This window comes from Hyla sarda, chromosome 4 (genome assembly GCF_029499605.1).
Source record: "Hyla sarda isolate aHylSar1 chromosome 4, aHylSar1.hap1, whole genome shotgun sequence".
Lineage (NCBI taxonomy): Eukaryota > Metazoa > Chordata > Amphibia > Anura > Hylidae > Hyla > Hyla sarda.
In genome coordinates, this window is record NC_079192.1 from 61,068,343 (window position 1) to 61,088,680 (window position 20,338).

The following is a 20,338-nucleotide window of genomic DNA, read 5'->3' on the forward strand; positions in this document are numbered from 1 at the left end:
ATGACTTTACATACATTAACCCTTTCGCACTACGGATTTACGGCACTGTTTGAAGATTCGGATATTTCCGAGGAGATCTTGTACAACAAATTATATGAGACGTCCTGAAATTAATGTACAACAATAAAATAATACACATACACTGGCCCATATTTCTAAGGTGCATTTCGCTAGTTTTGAGCATCAACTGTGCCGAGAAAAAAAATGACAATGCAAATGGTGACATGCGACAAATTTACAGCTTTTGCTTGAAAAATGTGGAATAATTAATGAGAAATGTGTGTGTGGTCCCCTAGGAGAATTAGTGTTGGACACATTTATGAAGAAAGATAAGTAATAATGGTGACTATTTTGGCACCAATCTATGCCTGTATCACGTACGTATATGTTTATCACATATAACTTACCATTATAGTGTTATTACTAATTGTACCCGCATCAATGTGCTTTTTCTTGACTAACACCTAACAGGAAGTTTTGTATTCCTTTCATTTTCTGTGTGGTATTGTCTCATCAACTCTCCAGCTCCTCTCTCCTAAGACAATGCATGATCCTCTGCTGTCTCAGGAGGTATGGCTGTATCTTTTCTCTGTGCTCAAGCCCTGCCCCCTGAGTGATGTTGTCACCTTTGATCAGTCCCTACAGCCTTATATCACCATCTCCCTGTCATTATACATATATATCTTTATTAGGACATTTAGGGGAGAATGAGGTGTGTTTACAGCCTGGGTTCTCAACCTGGGGTACGCGTACCCCTAGGGATACGCCAGGGGTTGTCAGGGGGTACGCGAAAGCGATGTCAAATATTGGCCAGTATTTGACAGCGCATAGCAGAGAACGGCCATGGCAGCTCACTGTACAGTAGCCGGGGCCCGAGCTACGGCCGCGGCTACTGTGAGTGAGCTGCTGTGGTTGCCGGGGAGACGTGTGACCTCCCCTGACGTTGTGCGGACTTGCCGCACAGCGCAGGAGACGTCACACGTCAGTGCGGCCCGGCTGTACGGGGAGTGCTGCATCCAAGGGCAGGCCACAGGGGACCGCAGGATGCCAGGTAAAGAATAAAAACAAAAAGTTGAACACAACTGTATGGCACAGAGGGGGACTATATGGGATGGAGGGGGGGATATATGGGACGGAGGGGGGATGTATGGGATGGAGCACAAGGCATTAAGATCGAGGGGGAGAGGGATAATGGCGGAGGGGGGATGGGGAGTAATAAAGCACAAGGCATTAAAATGTAATGCCTTGTGCTTTATTTCTCCCCATCCCCCCTCCGCCATTATCCCTCTCCCCCTCCATCTTAATCCCCTTGCTCCGTTTCCCCTTGCTATGATTCCCTTTTGCCATATCGGATAATAATGGCACAAGGGGATTAATAAGGAGGGGGGAAAGTGTCAAAAGGGGGATCAGAGGGAGGGGGAAATAATGACACAAGGGGATTAAGATGGAGGGAGGGATAATCAACCCCCCCACCCCTCCATATTAATCCCCTTGTGCCATTATTATTCGATATGGCAGAAGGGGATCAGAGGAGGGGGGAATAATGGCGCAAGGGGATAAAGATAGAGGGGGAATAATGTCACAAGGGGATTAATATGGAGGGGGAGGGTTGATTATCCCCCCCCCCCCCCTCCATTTTAATCCCCTTGTGTTAATATTCCTCCTTCATCTTTATCTCCTTGTGTTATTATTCCTCCTCCATCTTTATCCCCTTGTGTTATTATTCCTCCTCCATCTTAATCCCCTTGTGCTATTATTCCTCCTCCATCTTTATCCCCTTGTGTTATTATTCCTCCTCCATCTTAATCCCCTTGTGCTATTATTCCCCCATCCCTCTTATCCCCTTTTGCCATGTCACAAGGGGATTAATATGGAGGGGGAGGGTTGATTATCCCCCCCCCCCCTCCATTTTAATCCCCTTGTGTTAATATTCCTCCTTCATCTTTATCTCCTTGTGTTATTATTCCTCCTCCATCTTAATCCCCTTGTGCTATTATTCCCCCATCCCTCTTATCCCCTTTTGCCATATTGGATAATAATGGCACAATGGGATTAAAATGGAGGAGGGAATAATAGCATAAAGGGATTAAGATGGAGGAGGAATAATGACACAAGGGGATAAAGATGGAGGAGGAATAATAACACAAGGGGATAAAGATGGAGGAGGAATAAAAACACAAGGGGATAAGGATGGAGGAGGAATAATAACACAAGGGGATAAAGATGGAGGAGGAATAATAACACAAGGGGATAAGGATGGAGGAGGGAATAATAACACAAGGGGATAAAGATGGAGGAGGGAATAATAACACAAGGGGATAAAGATGGAGGAGGGAATAATAACACAAGGGGATAAAGATGGAGGAGGGAATAATAACACAAGGGGATAAAGATGGAGGAGGGAATAATAACACAAGGGGATAAAGATGGAGGAGGGAATAACACAAGGGGATAAAGATGGAGGAGGAATAATGGTACAAGGGGATAAAGATGGAGGAGGAATAATAACACAAGGGGATGAAGATGGAGGAGGAATAATAACACAAGGGGATAAAGATGGAGGAGGAGTAATAACACAAGGGGATAAAGATGGAGGAGGAATAATAACACAAGGGGATAAAGATGGAGGAGGGAATAATAACACAAGGGGATAAAGATGGAGGAGGGAATAATAACACAAGGCGGGGATAAAGATGGAGGAGGAATAATAACACAAGGGGATAAAGATGGAGGAGGAATAATAACACAAGGGGATAAAGATGGAGGAGGGGGGATATTGGCACAAGGGGATTAAGATGGAGGGGGGATGCATTAGTATAAAGGTAAGAACACTCCTTTTGTCCGCGGGTACCCCTCACGCGCAAGTTCCGCGCGAGGGGGTACCCGCGGACATACTTTCAGCCTTCGGGGGTTCAGTCACAAAAAAGGTTGAGAACCACTGGTTTACAGCATGCTGCCTTGTGATGAGCAATTCCACAAGCAGAGGAGCAGACAGGGAATAGATACAGCAGATGCTGCAGACTTGCTGGCTGTGTGGAGAGACAGTCTGCTGTGTTTAGAAATGTTCTGCAGCAGCTCTGGGTGATAAACTGGCAGGAGGGCTGTGGGAAAGAGGAGTAGGCATGGTGGGAAGTCTGTGATGAAGAGCTGAGGGAATGCAATGCATTCTGGCAACTAGTACTGAGCAACTGCTGAAGTACTGCCGGCCAAATGTATGCATGCAGTAGGTCCGCATGAATGTGCCACAGCAATGCAGTCCAGCAGAATTCTGCTCAAATAATGAACATGTTCATTCTTTGGGAGGACGTCCATTCTGCCAGCGGAATTCCATTGAGGTGATACCGCAGTATGCACAGAGGAGCAGAATCCTATTGAAAACAATGGAACTCTGCTGCAAGCGGAATTCTGCAGCAGAATTCCGCCAGCAACATTTATACATTGTGATTGCTTCTTTATTGCGTTCAGATTTTAGCTTGGCATTGAAATAACAAAGTCTGTATGGTCACTACACAGAACATTAAATTGACTAAGACCAGCATTTCATATGGCTTAGTCCAAACCATGAATGAGTAAAATAAAAAAAAGTTATTGCACTTGGAATGCAACAAAGACAAAAAAACGATTGGTCTTTAAAGGGGTACTACCGTGTTGACAACTTATCCCCTATCCGCCACTGGGAACCCCCATGCTCTCGCACGCAGCACCCCGCTCTCATCAGGCCCAGGAGCGAACATCGCTCCGGGTCTGATGACTGCCAATCACGTGCACGGAGTATAGTGACGTCACGGCTCCGCCCCCATGTGACATCACGCTCCGCCCCCTCAATGTAAGTCTATGGCAGGGGGCGAGACAGCTGTCTCGCCCCTGCCATAGACTTGCATTGAGGGGGCGGAGCGTGACATCACACGGGGACGGAGCTGTGACGTCACGATCACCGGCCCCGTCATCAGACCAAGAGTGGGTGCTGCGTGCAAGATCACGGGGGGGGTCCCCGCGCGAACAGGCAACTTATCCCCTATCCTTTAAATAGGGGATAAGTTGTCAGCACGGTGTTACCCCTTTAAGGCCATATTCCTGTGGTATATGATAAATAGCACATGGATATTTTTCCGCACCATTATAATGTTCCACAATGCCTTGTATTGCTTCCTATACTATTGGAGCGGACACTCTAACCCTATGAATATATTCACACATGTGCACAAGAAGCCCATCAGCTTCTGTACAATGCTAAAAAAAAGCCAATGTGAATACCATCCAGGTGGAAATTAAAGTGAGAACCTCCGCGCTGATTTTCTAGAATCCTGTTGTATGGGGAAGAAAGGCTCAGACTCGGCCACAGCGCTCTTTAAAGGCATTATTGAACTAATATATTTATTTACTGTTTCCAAAATAAAAAAAATACATTTAAAGGGGTGCTCCACTGGCCAGCGTTCGGACGTTTAGTTCCGGACGCTGTGTGTGCCCTGCACGGGTGGGCCACGTCCCCTCGTGACGTCAGTCCACACCCCTTCAATGCAAGTCTATGGGAGGGGGCGTGGCGACTGCCATGCCCCCTCCCATAGACTTGCATTGAGGGAGGTGGCGTAGCCTGATGTCATGAGGGGCATGGCTGAACCCCAAAGCCAGCACACAGCGTTCGGAAAAAAAAAAATTCTGAACGCTGGCCTGTGGAGTACCCCTTTAAAGCGTACTTATCGGTATAATTACACAAAACTTTGCAGTTAAACAAATAACAATTTTTCTTTACAACTTGGTTGCACAATACACTTAGGGCACAAGTTGCTTGAGGCTAGGTTTCCACTTGGGTTTTATTTTTTTTACACTTAAAAAAATGGCAGCAAAAACGCCTGAAAAACTGCCACAGGTTTTTCCTAAGTTTTGGCGTTTTTCATGCGTTTTTTCTGGCATTTTTGCCTTTGAGTGGAAATTGCATTGTTGGCCCCTTTGGCGTTTTTTTTTTTTTCAAAATTTTTTGGGTACCAAAAGAAAAAAGATGCAGTAGGGATGGAAAAAAATGTATTTATTGAATTTTTTTTTTTTTAATATAGGGTGTGTGTTTTGCTTTTTTCCCCCTCTATTTTTCATATTTTTTAGGTAGAACTACTACTCCCAGCATGGAACAGACTGTTCCATCATGGGAGTAGTAGTACCTGTACTAATAGAAAGATCGCCCCGGGTGTCCCTCCTGACACCCGATGTGATAGTCCTGTATAATGTATAGATGCTGCCGCTCTTCTATGGTCCCCTGCACTGACGTATATATACACTTATTCATATTTCCTGCAGAGAGCTGTGATTGGCTGGAACCATCTGGCCAATCACAGCTCTGCGGGAAATATGAATATGTGTATATATACACAGCAATGAGTGTGGAATGCTATTGAGCTCTATTTATATGATATTTAGGGACCTCCTATTGCACACTGTTCCAATACCCGACCTCCATTCATTAGCCAATTGGAACCCTTCTTACATATCAAAACAGCCAATGCCCCTCTATCTCACCGGTGCTAGATGTTCATGCACCAAACATCAATCCTAAAATGATATCACATGCCAACCAATGGGATCACATACCAGCTTATTGGTATGTGATCCCATTGGCGTGAGACATCATTTTTGGGATTGATGTTTGGTGCATGAACATCTAGCACCGGTGAGATAGAGGGGCATTGGCTGTTTTGATATGTAAGAAGGGTTCCAATTGGCTAATGAATGGAGGTCGGGTATTGGAACAGTGTGCAATAGGAGGTCCCTAAATATCATATAAATAGAGCTCAATAGCATTCCACACTCATTGCTGTCAGTCACTCTCCTGATGAAGCCACGTCAGTGGTGAAACATGTCGGGGTGTGACAGCATTTTATTTTAATGAGCATCACCTAAGCGGTCCTTCTAATTAAGTAATCACCAATGTGGTCTTTCAAGACGTGATAATTGCACCCACAGTGCACAGTGGGTCTATGGATTAGCTGTTTGTGAGAGGCTGATTGCAATAAGAGCTCATATAGCATAGAGAGAATTTCTCCCATGAGAAGGGATATATCCCCCGGGAATCTAGTTAGAACAGGGCACTGATGAGCCATATCAGCCTCCCATTGACAGTGATACCTATATATTGAGATACTTTATGACCATAAGGTGATACAGAACAGTGAATATTGGTTAGCCGCTTGGTTCTGTGGTCTTAATAGTGTGCCTCACAGTTTCTATATTTTATTTTTTTAAATGTTTTCTGAAATAAAAGTTATGTTTTAAACATAGATAACACATAACAATAAGGTCTTGTTAGCCCCCGGGCTAAATTGTTGTTTAGTGTCAGATACCTTATATGTGTTATGGGCCTAATATGTAGTATATTCCTTAAGTCACCTGATCACTGATACCTCCTGGGTAACAATCACATGATAAGTCCCATGGCAACTGAAGATCACATGGGAATATTTCTTAAAGTTATAACACTTCTTTACACACTTTACAGCAGAACAAATGGCAAAACATATGTACATGAGGAAACAGGTGTAAGGGGGCCCAGAGACACTGCAGGGAGGCTGCCTGACAGGGAAGCAAGGGTACGGGGTAACAACTCCTGTACTATGCTACCACAAACTCCCTCTGTTAAGCAAAGCTGTCCTCGGCGCCCAGTCCTGGAGGGTGGATGACTAAAAGTGGCCACTGGGGCCTAGACTGACAGTTCCTGGGGCATTATTATCAAATGTCCTTCACCGGTCTGAATAGTTAACAACAACAGGGGACGGGTCCATGTAGCACATTTTGGGGGAACAAATTTGTAAACATGTAGGATTCATTACCCTTGTAACTGAACTTTTAACACATTTTACATTTCTTGAACACATTTGTTGCGGATTTGGTTGCCGGAGGCTATCTGCTGCTGGGGCCCATTGGCAAAAGCTACTTCTCCCCAGAACTCTGTACATATTTTTACACTATGCAACAAGGTTACCTTTACATACTGTACTCTGTCCCTCTGCAGGTTTGACTCATACTTCAGGGGAACCCTCTGGCCATTAGAGTACCCTGTACACTTGGACAGGAAAAAGGATTATACCTTTTCACATTAAACAATTGTGGACTGGGAATATTCATTTTGGCTACAGTCCCAACTAGTTATTACATATGACTAGTCTATATACCATACACTCTGTCAGCTGACTAAATTAGTCTATGTGTTATACCGACAACTTTGTGTCTACTTTTGGGACCTGTGCAACACAACCTCTGGAGAATCTGGAACTCTTGAGATTTCTGGAGCACTTGGGACTTCCGGAGCTGCGGCTGGCTCTTCCTCAGCGAACTCAAGAGCTGGTATCAGTTCAGGACTGTCTGGAACCAGAGTCGCTGGCAGCTGTGCTGGAGAGGCTGGTGACAGGGTTGGCACTCTGGAGACTGGTGTATAGGCCGGAGCCAACAGTGACAAGACTAGGACTGGTGTTGGCCGCGAACACACTCCTCCTCCGCTGCCCGGCACTGTCCGTACTGCCCATGTTGCGATGCGCATCTCGGAATGCGATTTCATTCAGTCCTCTACGTCTCACCTTCCTTGTCATCCCCGTGTGTTTCCTGCTTGCCGGCACGCATCCCTGCCTCCTAGGGCACGCGCGTGCCGGCTCTGTGAAATTAAAAGGGACAGTATGTAATTAATTGGTTCTTGCTGCCCCATGACCCTATAAGTACAAGCACTTCCTTTTGACCCTTGCCGGATCTTTGTGCCTTATCAGCCTAAGAGAAAGCATTCAGTTTGTGTCTTGCCTTGCCATGTATCTGACCCTATTGCTATGTATCCTGACCTTGCTCCTGTGCTGCCTGCCCTCTTGCTACGTGACCTGACCTTGCAACTGTGCCGCCTGCCCTGACGTACTGCCAGTTCTGACTACGTGTTGCCTTATCCTTCCAGTATCATGTTACACCTCGGCCGCCTGTGTGGACGAGTCGTATCAGGGGTAGGGACTTGGGTGCCGCCTGCCGCAGCAAGTCTAACCTGTTTTGCGGCAGGCTCTGGTGAAAACCAGTGGCACCTTAGACTCCGCTCCCTGGTACGGCTCACGTCATCATCCACAAAGGTACAGCGGATCCACTTCACCTCAGCCGTAATATCCAGCCCCGGGGTTTGTGAGACACAGAAGATCGCAGGCTGATTTGGAGAAAACATGGAGAAATCCATAAATGGGTGGATTCCCTCCCCCGGGACATACTCGCAGGTCCGATAGCTGGAGGAGGCGGCGCTGGGAGTACTGTTAGATCTTTTTTGAAACATAACTTGATTCGATTCCGGTGAACGACTTGTAGCTAGTACCTAGGTTTTTGCACTTCGTACATATCAGACTCAGGATAGGATATGGGCGTCACCATGTATGGTTCTGTCTCCCAGATACTCTAGCTTGTTGGTCCCTGGAAACTTCCGTAGCCAGACCAGGGCGAGAAGTTCCAACTTGAATGAGCTGTAATTAGAATCGTTCTTCTCTGCTCCTCACAGGTTACGACTGGCATAGGCAATTACTCGCTCTTGTCCTTCCTGGACTTGGGACAGGACAGCTCCCAGACCTTCAAAAGTTGCATAAGTGTACAGCTGGAACAGCTGACTGTAGTCTGGAAACGCCAGGATGGGTGGTTCTGTCAACAGATGCTTAAGAGCTCAGAATGCTGTCTCTTGCTCTTCAGCCCATTCAATCAGTAGTCTTCTATTATAATTCTCCTTCACCGTACCCCGTAAGAGAGCTATGAGGGGGTCTGTAATCTGGGCAAAGTGTGGGATGAAGTGGCGGTAGTAGCCGGAAAATCCCAGGAAGCTCCGTACATCTTTCACCATGTGCGAGGTTGGCCAGTTCTTGACAATTTCTACCTTTTCAGGATTGGGCTGGACTTCCTCTGCGCTGACAACATGACCCAAGTAATGGACTTGAGGTTTGAGCAAATTACACTTTGACGGTTTAATCTTCAATCCTTGCTTAATTAGGACTTGAAGGACGTCCGACAGGCTGCTGAGTTGTTCCTGGTAAGACTTGGAATACACAATGACATCATCCAGGTACAATAGGACACTTTGAAAATTCAGATGGCCCAGGCATTGCACAGCCCAAACAGCATACTTTTGAACTCTAACAACCCCATAGGTGTTGCGAAGGCGGTCTTCTCCCGATCCTCCACGTCCATGGGCACTTGCCAATATCCACTGGTTAAGTCCAGGGCGGAGAAGTAAGCAGCCGACCCGAGGGCCGTGAGTGACTCCTTGATCTTGGCTACGGGTAGGCGTCCTTGTGTGTGACATTATTCAGTTTCCTGTGTTCATTACAGAAGCGGATGGTTCCATCTTTCTTCTTGACCAGGACAAGGGGTGCCACCCAGGGGCTCTGACTTTTTTTGATCACATCTGCCTCTTTCATGTCGGCCAGCATCTTCTTGACAGTCTGATACATGCCTGGCGTGACCGGACTGTGTCTTTACTTGATAGGTGGGCTGTCACCTGTGAGGATTTGGTGCTGGATCATTAAAGTCTGCCAAAGCCTGTGGATTTCTTGCTGAAAGCCTCATGGTACCTCTTGGTGACATTGATGATTCCATTGACTTGGTCCCTTGGGGAAGTGCCATCTCCAACCAGGAGTTGCGCCCACCAGGGCTCTCCCGTTGGTGACAGTGACAAGGCTTCTCGCAGCTTGAACAAGAGGATGATCTTCCAATTGCATAGGTTCCAGCAGGGCTTGATAGTCCCTATTCTTGACTCCGGGAAGTGCACGACACCAAATGATGGTCTTCGTGTTGGGTTGTAAAGTCACCGACCTGATGTCTTGAACTCGTACTCTGCAGATTTCACCTTGCTTGTTGGAAAACTTCCGCTCTACCCATAGAACTTTCAAGTGGTACTGAGCAGCCCGCTGGCCTGAAGGGGACATATGGGGAAGAGAGGCATGCAAGGCATCTAACACTTCAGTGAAACAATTCTTTATAATGTTCATCCCCAATATAAACAGAGCAGACCCCTTATCTGTCACATTAGTTACAACTGTGCCGGACGCCTGGTATATGTGAACCTGGCCTCATTCGGTCTGCAGGGTGCAAGCGTATAGCGGGTATCTACCACTACATGTTACTGTATGTGAGAATATTGGTTTATGTATCGTGGTTTTTATTTAGGAATAATATAGCGGTATTGTGTGTGTCTAGCAAATATTGTGTGTCTACAGGGACAAACACTTTGTGGCTTGTGCTCCTGATCTTTTAACCCTTTCAGGACTCAGCGTTTTTCCATTTTTGCACTTTAATTTTTTCCTCCTCACCTTCTAAAAACCATAACGCATTCAGTTTTCCACCTACAGACCCATACGAGGGCTTGTTTTATCGCTTACCAATTTTACTTTGTAAGGACATCAGTCATTTCACCACAAAATCTATGGTGAAATCAAAAAATAAATAGCAGTCCCGACTGAGCTTCCGGGAACGGATTTAATTTCACGTTAGACGTGGTGATCAACCCACCGCAATCAGGGATGTCAGCATTAGACAGGGGTCCTGGCGGCTGATAGCTGCCGGGACAACCCGGCTATGATGCGGGGTCAGCCCATGAGCCCCCATCATAGCAGGGGAGCGGGCGCAGGGCATACTGGTAGGCCCTGCGTCCTTAAGATATTAATAAACTTGCAACACTCTTGGCATGCTACATCCTGAATTAACTAAATGTGACTGACTTGTTCGGCTTTTGGGGCCCCACTTTTAATTTTGCCCAGGGCCACATTAAGTCTAAAACCATCCCTGAGCATAACAAATGGCAAAACATATATACATGAGGGGACAGGTGTAAGAGGGCCCAGAGACACTGCAGGGAGGCTGCCTGCCATACTGGGCCACCAAGTTTAAAGATGACAGTATAGTAATAGCATCCAAAGAGTGCCTAAGTACCACTATGTTTCAGTGTACATATAATGCTGCCATGCAGTAGAGCCACATTTGTCATATAATAGGGCCACACATTGCTGTAATGTAAATGAGATGTGTCCCATGGACCCGTTAATTATTCAGTATCCTCTGGAGAGTATTGGCGGTGGAGCGTTAGTATCAGTTGCGGGCACAATTGCTTTATCCTGGCGTAGTCAGCCTCTGGGCAGTAAATACAAGCGTATGGAATGTATTTACTAGGTGGGTTTCTGTTGTTTATCACTTTTTCATTTGCTGTAACTATTAGGATGTGAGGAGGAAAGTCACTTATTTGGGAGGTAATTGGGTAGAGTTAGCAGCGAGCTTTGGACTGGAACTAACACTTATTGCTAATTGCAGGGTATCAGGTCGCGGTGACAGATTGGCTCTGTCTGCGGGAATTTATTGAGTTAATCATTTAGGCTGGCTGCGTTTATCTCTACGACCTGCTGCCATCTGTCAATCCACGTGGGTTAGCGCCTCCAGCAACCACAGGGTTAACCCTGGAATAACACAGCAGCCCCTCAGCACACAATGAGGACAGGCATGCCTGAGATTCCACTATCTGGGCCTCTGGTCATTAATTGTGGCTGACGAATGGCCGACCCATCAGCTGTGAATACATTCACTTCCTCTACTAGTGCAAGTGAAATATGGTGCTGTTCTGGCTTTGTGTGAACTGCTGTCACCTCCGCATAGGAAATAAATACATATCCCTGATGTATGGTCCTGGAAGGGGAGCAAGGCTGTTTTTACCATATAGGAAAACTAGGCCTGTGCTGTAAGAGTAACAGAGAAGTGGGTTTATTATACTCAATGTATTCTTCATTTTTCTTCCCTAATAGGGCATGGTTACCCAGTTCCGACCCTCCTTTATTGTTAACTGTTATTCTTGAGGGAGTGGGGGAGGGAGGAGGTGAGCATGCTGCAGCTCATGCCAGCCTTTTTAGACAATTGGAAGGAAAACATGATCTCATAACTTTGCAAACAGCCATCAGCTATCTGACCATGTCTGGAGCTCTGAGCATAATAGGGCGTTGACAGATTCCTTTAAATGTTCAAAATTTAGCAATTTACATTTAAAGGGGTACTCCGGTGCTTAAACATCTTATCCCCTATCCAAAGGATAGGGGATAAGATACCTGATCGTGGGAGTCCTGCCGCTGGGGACCCGCGGGATCATGCATGCGGCACCCCGTTTGTAATCAGTGCCCGGAGCGTGTTCGCTTCGGGACTGATTACCGGCGACCGCAAGGTTGGCGGCGTGTGACGTCACACCTCCACCCCCGTGTGACGTCACACTCCGCCCCTCAATGCAAGCTGACGGGAGGGGGCGTGATAGCTATCACGCCCCCTCCCGTAGGCTTGCATTGAGGGGCGGAGCGTGACATCACACGGGGCGGAGGCGTGACGTCACACGCCGCCCGCCCTGCGGTCGACCATAATCAGACCCGGAGCGAACATGCTCCGGGCACTGATTACAAACGGGGTGCCGCGTGCATAATCCCGGGGGTCCCCAGCGGCGGGACTCCCGCGATCAGGCATTTATTTATCCCCTATCCTTTGGATAGGGGATAAGATGTTTAAGCACCGGAGTACCCCTTTAAGCAAGTATATGTGGGCGCGGCAAGGAAGACATTTATATTTCAGTCCTCTCTACTTTCATTGGCTTGTGACAAGGGGATGTGACCATACAGCCTCATGCAGAATGGTGCTCTGTGCAGCACCTTTAGATTGTGCCCCCTCATATGGTGTACTGGCATCCATTACCATAGGATATGAAGCATAAATTCTTCTTATTCCTCTCCCTGAACTTCAGAATCCACAACACTGACTCTGACGTTCTTGTAAAGATAGACTGAGCTAGCTTTAAAGGGGTATTCCAGGAAAAAACTTTTTTATATGTATCAACTGGCTCCAGAAATTTTAACGGATTTGTAAATTACTTCTATTAAAAAATGTCAATCCTTTCAGTACTTATGAGCTTCTGAAGTTAAGGTTGTTCTTTTCTGTCTAAATCCTCTCTGCTGACACCTGTCTCGGGAAACTCCCAGTTTAGAAGAGGTTTGCTATGGGGATTTGCTTCTAAACTGGGTGTTTCCCGAGACAGGTTGGAGCAGCAGAGCACTGATAACACTGATCAATGCTATGCTATGGCATAGCATTGATCAGTATATGCAATCAAAAGATTGCATGGTATAGCTCCCTATGGGGACTAAAAAAAAAATTTTTAGCCAAAAGTCTACCTGCGTGTTATACGCCGATAAGCCGCTGCAGTTCAATGATTTAAAGCGGGTGCTTTAAATCAATGAACTGCAGCGGCTTTGCAGGTGCAAAGACCGCCAGCACTGCCGACTTCTCTGCCCCTGCCTGTCCTGGGGTCTAGAGCACTGCTGCCGGCCCTTCTCTCCCCCTGGCTATCGGTGCCACTGCCTGCTCTCTCCCCCTGACTATCGGTGCCGGCGCCCCATTGCCGGCGCAGATAGCCAGGGGGAGAGAAGCGGCGCCGGCAGTCGGGCAGCGGCGCCGACAGACAGGGGGATAGAAGGGGCAGCGGCACCCATTGCCGGCGCCGCTGCCCCGTTGCCTCCCCCATCCCCGGTTGTATAATTACCTGTTGCCGGGGTCGGGTCCGCACTGCTTCTGGCGCTGCTTGGCGCGGCGCAATGATGAGTGACGTCACTCGTCATTGCGCCGCGCCGTGCAGTGCATAGCAACGACGCATGGGACGCACACCAGAGGCCTGAAGCAGCGCGGACCCGACCCCGGCAACAGGTAATTATACAACCGGGGATGGGGGAGGCAATGGGGCAGTGGCGCCGGCAATGGGTGCCGCTGCCGCTTCTCTCCCCCTGGCTATCGGCGCCGGCACCGATAGTCAGGGGCAGAGAACGGGCAGCGGCGCACATAGCCAGCGGGAGAGAAGTGGCAGCAGCAGGGCTCTAGACCCCAGGAAAGGCAGGGGGAGAGAAGCGGGCAGCGACGGCCCCTCTCCCCCTGCCTTTCCTGGGGGTGTATCGGGGTATACGCATGCACTCACACGCACCCTCATTTTACCAAGGATATTTGGGTAAAAAAATTTTTTTACCCAAATATCCTTGGTAAAATGAGGGTGCGTGTTATAGGCCGGTGCATGGTATATCCCGATAAATAAATAAAATGTTTAAAAAAATAAAAGTTTAGAAAAGTGAATGAACCCCTTCCTAATAAAAGTTTAACACCCCCCCTTCCCATTTTTTTAAATAAAATAATGTAATAAATATAATCATATGTGGTACCACCGCGTGCGTAAATGGCCGAACTATTAAAATATAAAGTTAGTTAAACCGCACAGTGGATGGCATACACATAAAATAATACCAAAGTCCAAAATTGTGCATTTTTGGTCATTTCATATACCATTAAAATGAAATCAAAAAGTCCCATCAAAACAAAAATGGTACCGATAAAATCTACAGACCACAGTGCAAAAAATGAGCCCTCATATAGCCCCGTATGCAGAAAAGTTAAATTATAGGGGTCAGAAGATGACAATTTTAAACATACTAACTGTGGTTCATGTAGTTATAATTTTTTTTAAAGTAGTAAAAGAAAAGAAAATCTACATAAATGGGGTATCCTTGTAACCATATGGACCTACAGAATAAAGATAAGGTGTCACTCTTACCGAAAAGTGCACTGTGTAGAAACGGAAGGGCCCAAAAATTACAACATTATTTTTTTTTTTTTTATTTCACCCATCAAATACGTTTTTTTTTTCGCTGCAGATTATGTTATAAAATAAGTGATGTCATTACAAAGTAAAATTGCTCTTATATGAGTCTGTAGGTTCAAAATTGAAAGCGGTATTATTTTTAGAAGGAGAGGAGGAAAAAAACGAGAAGTGCAAAAATGAAAATTGGCTGGATCCTTAAAGGACAAGTCTCATGCCCTAAATTACATGCCCTAAAAAGTTTTAGATCGCGGGGGGTCCAAGCGCTGTGACCCCCCTGTGATCGTCTGCACGGAGCCCTAGCTCATGACCCACGCCCCCTCCATATATCTCTGTGGGAGAGCTGAAGATTGCCGAACCACCGCTCGGACCCCCGCAATCTCAAACTTATCCCCTATTCTGCGGATCGGGGATATGTTTTTCTGTAATTTAGGGCATGAGACTTCTTCTTTAAAGGAAAACTGTCAGCAAGTTCACCCACACTAAACCCAATACACTGGGATATAGTGTGGGTGAAGAGGAGTCTATACAGGGGTCACTTACATTTTTTTTGTTGGCTTGCCACCGATTTTTCGTTCGGTATAGTCCCGTAATTCACCCCCTTTAGATGCGCTCTGCAGGTGTGTCCCCCGCCGGCAATCATACTTTTGGTCCCGGATGAAGGTGCATAAGCCAGCCCCCCTAATTCGCATATGCATTTTTGTCAACTCCACGTCACCCACGTCCTAGTGACAGGGAGTCACACGCCCCCTGAGCGCCGGGCCCTCGCTACTCCCGACTTCTGTAGCGAGGGCCCGGCGCATGTGCAGTTACTCCCCGGGACGCATAGCTCTCACAGCTGCGTAAAATCTTCAGCGCATGCACTCTGCATACAGAGCGCAGCGCTCAGGGGGTGTGTGACTCTACGTCACTAGGACGTTGGTGACGTGGAGTTGAAGAAAATGCATATGCGAATTAGGGGGGCAGGCTTATGCACCTTCCTCCGGGACCCAAAGTATGACTGCGGGTGGGGGACGTGCCTGCAGAACGCATCTAAAGGGGGTGAATTACGGGACTTTACCTGATGAAAACTTGGCGGAAACCCAACAAAAAAATGTAGTGACCCCTGTATGGACACCCACACTATAACCCAGTGTATTGGGTTTAGTGTGGGTGAAGTTGCTGACAGTTTTCCTTTAAGGCCAAAATGGACTGAGTCTTTAAGGGGTTAAAGTGGCGGAGTGCCCTTTTATCGCATAAAAACACATTAAACATTCATAGTGGATCCAGTGGGACACTGCACATATGGGGAAAATATCCGCAACAAACATGATGGTGCCTAAATAACAATACCATGTGTAGGTCAAAAACACAGTGTTATGCAGTGTCACCATGATACACTGAAAAAGTAATAGATACTGGATAGTGCCCAAGTAGCAGTGCCACCCAATACTTATTTTTAAACCACCATATAATGCTCAAATAATAAAACTTCCTAGATAAAATTATTTAAAGTGGTACTCCGGAGAAAGTAAATTGTTTTTAAATAAACTGCTCACAAAAAGTTATACGGATTTGTAAATCTTCTATTTAAAATATTAAAGGGGTTCTCCACCATAAGGTGACTTTAGTACGTACCTGGCAGACAGTAATGGACATGCTTAGGAAGGATCTGCACTTGTCTTGGGGCTTAATGGCTATGTTGTGAGATTACCATAACACTGTGGCTAGCTTTTTGTGAACTGGTATTTCCTGTTTGAGTTTTCTTCTTTGCCTACAAATCCCATTTTCCTCCCTCTCACACATCAGCCACCCCACCCATTGAAACATAAATGAGCTGCATCCATTCAAAAGACCTGTGTTTTTCAATCAGGGTGCCTACAGCTGTTGCATTAGTTGCAGATTGATCTCTCTACCACCAAGCGATCCCTCCACCCATTGAAGCAGACAGGCTCCCTGTCATTAGCTGACTAGGTCAGGTCTCGGCCGCATTGCAACCTGGGAGAAATCTGAGACAACAGTCATTTTGTATGCAGTTAAAACTAAACATTGGGGTGAAAATCACAGAAGAATTGTGAGAAAACCGTCACACACAGATACAGACACTATATTATGAACTACACTAACTGTACAGCCCCTGTAGCATAGTCAAACAAAAAAAATTCCTGGAATACCCCTTTAAACCTTTCAGCACTTATCAGCTGCTGCATTCTTCAGAGGAAATTGGGTAGTCTTTCCAGTCACACACGATGCTCCCTGCTGCCTCCTTTGTCCATATCAGGAACTGTCCAGAGCAGTAGAGGTTTGCTAAGGGAATTTGCTTATGCATGGTATCTTCATTTTCCTGATAGAAGTTGTCTTAAAACTGGGACCCTAACTTACTAGACATTTAAGGGGAGATTCATCAAAACCTGTGCAAAGGAAGAGTGGTGTAGTTGCCCATAGCAACCAATCAGATGGCTTCTTTCATTTTTAAAGAAGCCTGTGAAAAATGAAAGAAGCAAGGTGATTGGTTGCTATGCGCAACTGCACCACTCTTCCTCTGCACAGGTTTTGATGACTCTCCCCCTTATAGTATACTTCAGAGATGTGCCATAAATGTCTATCATCTGAATACCTCTTTCATGGGCATTTGTATAATAACTCTTCCAAAACAAGAGCTGTAGGGGGTGCACAGGTAGAAGTCGGAACATATTTCCCTCCCACACATCTGTCGCCCCACCCATTGCAGCACAGCACAACCTGACACACAAGCTGTGGATCTGTGTGATGATGAATGCACACACATGTGCGCCGGTAACATCATCAGGAAGCTGGCTTCACACACACAACAGATGAAGCAGCCAAGCTCCCTTTTAGCACCTGACGTGTGATGTATTGTCTCGGATCGCACAGCAAGCTGGGAAAGGTCCGAGACAACACTCATTTTCTAGGCTACAGAAAATTAACTTTCGGGGAAGAGAAAGACAAAGAAATTTGACACCAGTCACCAATCATAGGTAAGTGAAGTATATTATTAACTAGACTAACTTTGGTGCCCCTGCCTTACATTCAAAGAACCAAAAAACCTTGGAATATCCCTTTAAGAGAAGAATGGGCCTGCACATTTGGGCCCTTTTGGTAATGCAGGGGTTACACGTGATGCCCGGACAAGCAGATACTATAGGCACGTTCTCCTATGTGTTGGCTGTTTAATTAGAGCCTGCCAGATGTCTGCGGTCCAAAGGGACCCGTGACCCAGATTCTGTAATTAGTAAACACTTTGTACACAGTTTTCTGATCCTCCAATGAGTTCCTCGTCCTTGGTGTTAGTAAGATGACTACCTAGGTGTCACCAAACCCGAAGAAACACACATCACCCCGCTCCTATGTATTCTAGAACCTAGAGTCTGATATGCAGCATCACGACAGTCAGTTTCTGCTACTCAAAAAAATGCAATTCACCTTATTTGGTTTTTGCTGCTTACACAGCACCAACATGTTCTGCAGCGCTGTACATCAGTCCCTGTTTTTAACTAATAATACTTTAAAGCAGTGTTTCCCTACCAGGGTGCCTCCAGCTGTTGCGGAACTACAACAGCTGGAGGCGAACTGGTTGGGAAACACTGGTCTAAGGGCATGTTCCCACGGCAAATAGCTGCATGGTTTTTAAAGCAGAAGCTGCACTGATTTCACCGGCAAAAGCCAAGTGGTGTCGGCATCTGAAACCCCACTCCCCTCTTTTCTGGTGAAGTAGGATGTAGGGGCTGGTCAGAGGTGATGACATCAAGCTCCGAGAAAAGATCCAGCCATACCTCCTAAGGCTGATGTTCTGTCTTGGGAGAGAGGGAGGAGCCATGGAGTTGCTGAGGCAACACCATAGTGACAAGGAAAAGACTACACAACTTCCTGTCAGGGGTGAATCATGCAAAAACATGGTGAAGCCAGTAGAATTTGTGATAACTCTATGTTAGGAAGTTACTTATCTTGGGGGTAATAGTCTTATTTAAATACAGCTTTTCTTTTAATTGAGCAATTGTCAGTTGCTTTTATTTTATTTTTTTCACTTGGCGGAATTCCGCCTCAAACTAAAGCCTATAGACTTATATGGGATTCCACACTCCCATTCACACTTCTGTGCTACTGTTATCACTTTGGTAGGGACAGAAGAGACTTGACTTGTAGACATAGAAGAGACTTACAGATTAGATGTGGCTGCAGACTTGTAGGCTTTGGCCTAGCTGGACTGAACTTGTACAGGACTTGTACTTGCTTTCTTGTCCAGGAATGGAGACTACAGCCCCTTATATATCAGGGGGCTGGACTAAAGCCCATTGGTAGCCGGTTGCCTGTGGTTACCTGTGCCTCTGGATCTCTGGGTATCAGGTGATCACATATCACATGACTATCACATGACCTTAGGAAGGTCCTATACAGTTTAAACATCCTAATAACCTTTGCACATAATTTATATTTACTGTACAATACTTATAATAGATGTACATAATTAATATACAATAATAATGACCTAGGGGGATCCTGCAGGAGAGGCCTGTGGACTTGAGGGACTCTACCTGGGGGGACTTTAGGAACTGTACAGAACCATGTTCTTTACCGGGACATGACAAACCCACTTACTTAATATAAGTCGCCCTTGACGTCTGTCTTCTTAGGGAGAGGAGCGAAATGGCCACTGGGCCGTATGCAGTCCCGAAGCATTACATAAAACTTGCAATTCCAGGCTGCTGAAACGAATATGAAAACTGATGAACTGTGATAAGAGTCTCATTATATAATGTCCATACATGCTCTGCAAATCTGATGACCAGAATAACTCTAGGACTTGCTTGAGATAAGAATCATTATCAATATGACATTTTTTTTTTAGTAGGTAGGACTATGCACAACTAGTGACAATGCATATAACAGACATAGCTGACTATACATTTCCGACTGACTAAAACATTTTATGACACTGGACTATATCTGACATTTTATTATGACATCACACTTTATGAGTACTGCGACATTTGATTAGTACTATGATATATCTGACTATGACTGACATTTGACTGACTATTAGGCTATTAGATTTGGTATGCCGGGTGACGGCAATGCTTATACATACACTTTGCCATTATACCACTGTTTATTTTTTTGCTGTTAGACACTGGTTGCAGATTTGGTTGCCGGAGGCTTTTTGCCCAATGCCTTGGCTACTAGGGTCTATCGGCATTACACACTTACCTCTAGAACACTTTACTCTTTATAACATTTAACATTCGGTTATCTTACTTTTGTACTTGCATTTGGTTAGCTACAGGAATAACTTCTGGCCAGTAAAGTACCCTGGGCACACAAAGACAAGAAGAAATGACATTAGTTACATGACATTTTAATGACTAACAGTGGTGTGGACTGATATAAGAATGCTACAGTCCCTAATGTATATTTGATTTGATATTTGTGACTGATGTACATGACTTTTGTGATTTAGTGATTTTGTGATTTAGTCTTGTGTACTGAACAGAGATATCTGGCTGTGTGAGGCGCTAGTGTGAAGGTGGTTTTCTCATCTTCCCCACTGGGGCTGGGGCAACACCTATGTGGTATCACTGGAACACCTTTAACCCCTTAAGGACTCAAGTTTTTTCCGTTTTTGCACTTTCGTTTTTTCCTCCTTACATTTAAAAATCATAACCCTTTCATTTTTGCACCTAAAAATCCATATTATGGCTT

The 20,338-nt window shown here is 45.8% G+C and overlaps 1 long non-coding RNA gene across 1 annotated transcript in view; it reads right to left on the reverse strand.

Moving 5' to 3' along the window:
• Positions 1-19,948, reverse strand: part of LOC130368001 (uncharacterized) — a 60,087-nt gene extending 40,139 nt beyond the window's left edge. Inside the window, exons 1-2 of the long non-coding RNA XR_008892255.1 lie at positions 19,847-19,948; positions 19,238-19,341 (exon numbers count right to left, since the gene is read on the reverse strand). This is a non-coding gene — a long non-coding RNA (uncharacterized LOC130368001). The remainder of the gene's footprint in view (positions 1-19,237; positions 19,342-19,846) is intronic.
• Positions 19,949-20,338: the final 390 nt, after the last annotated feature.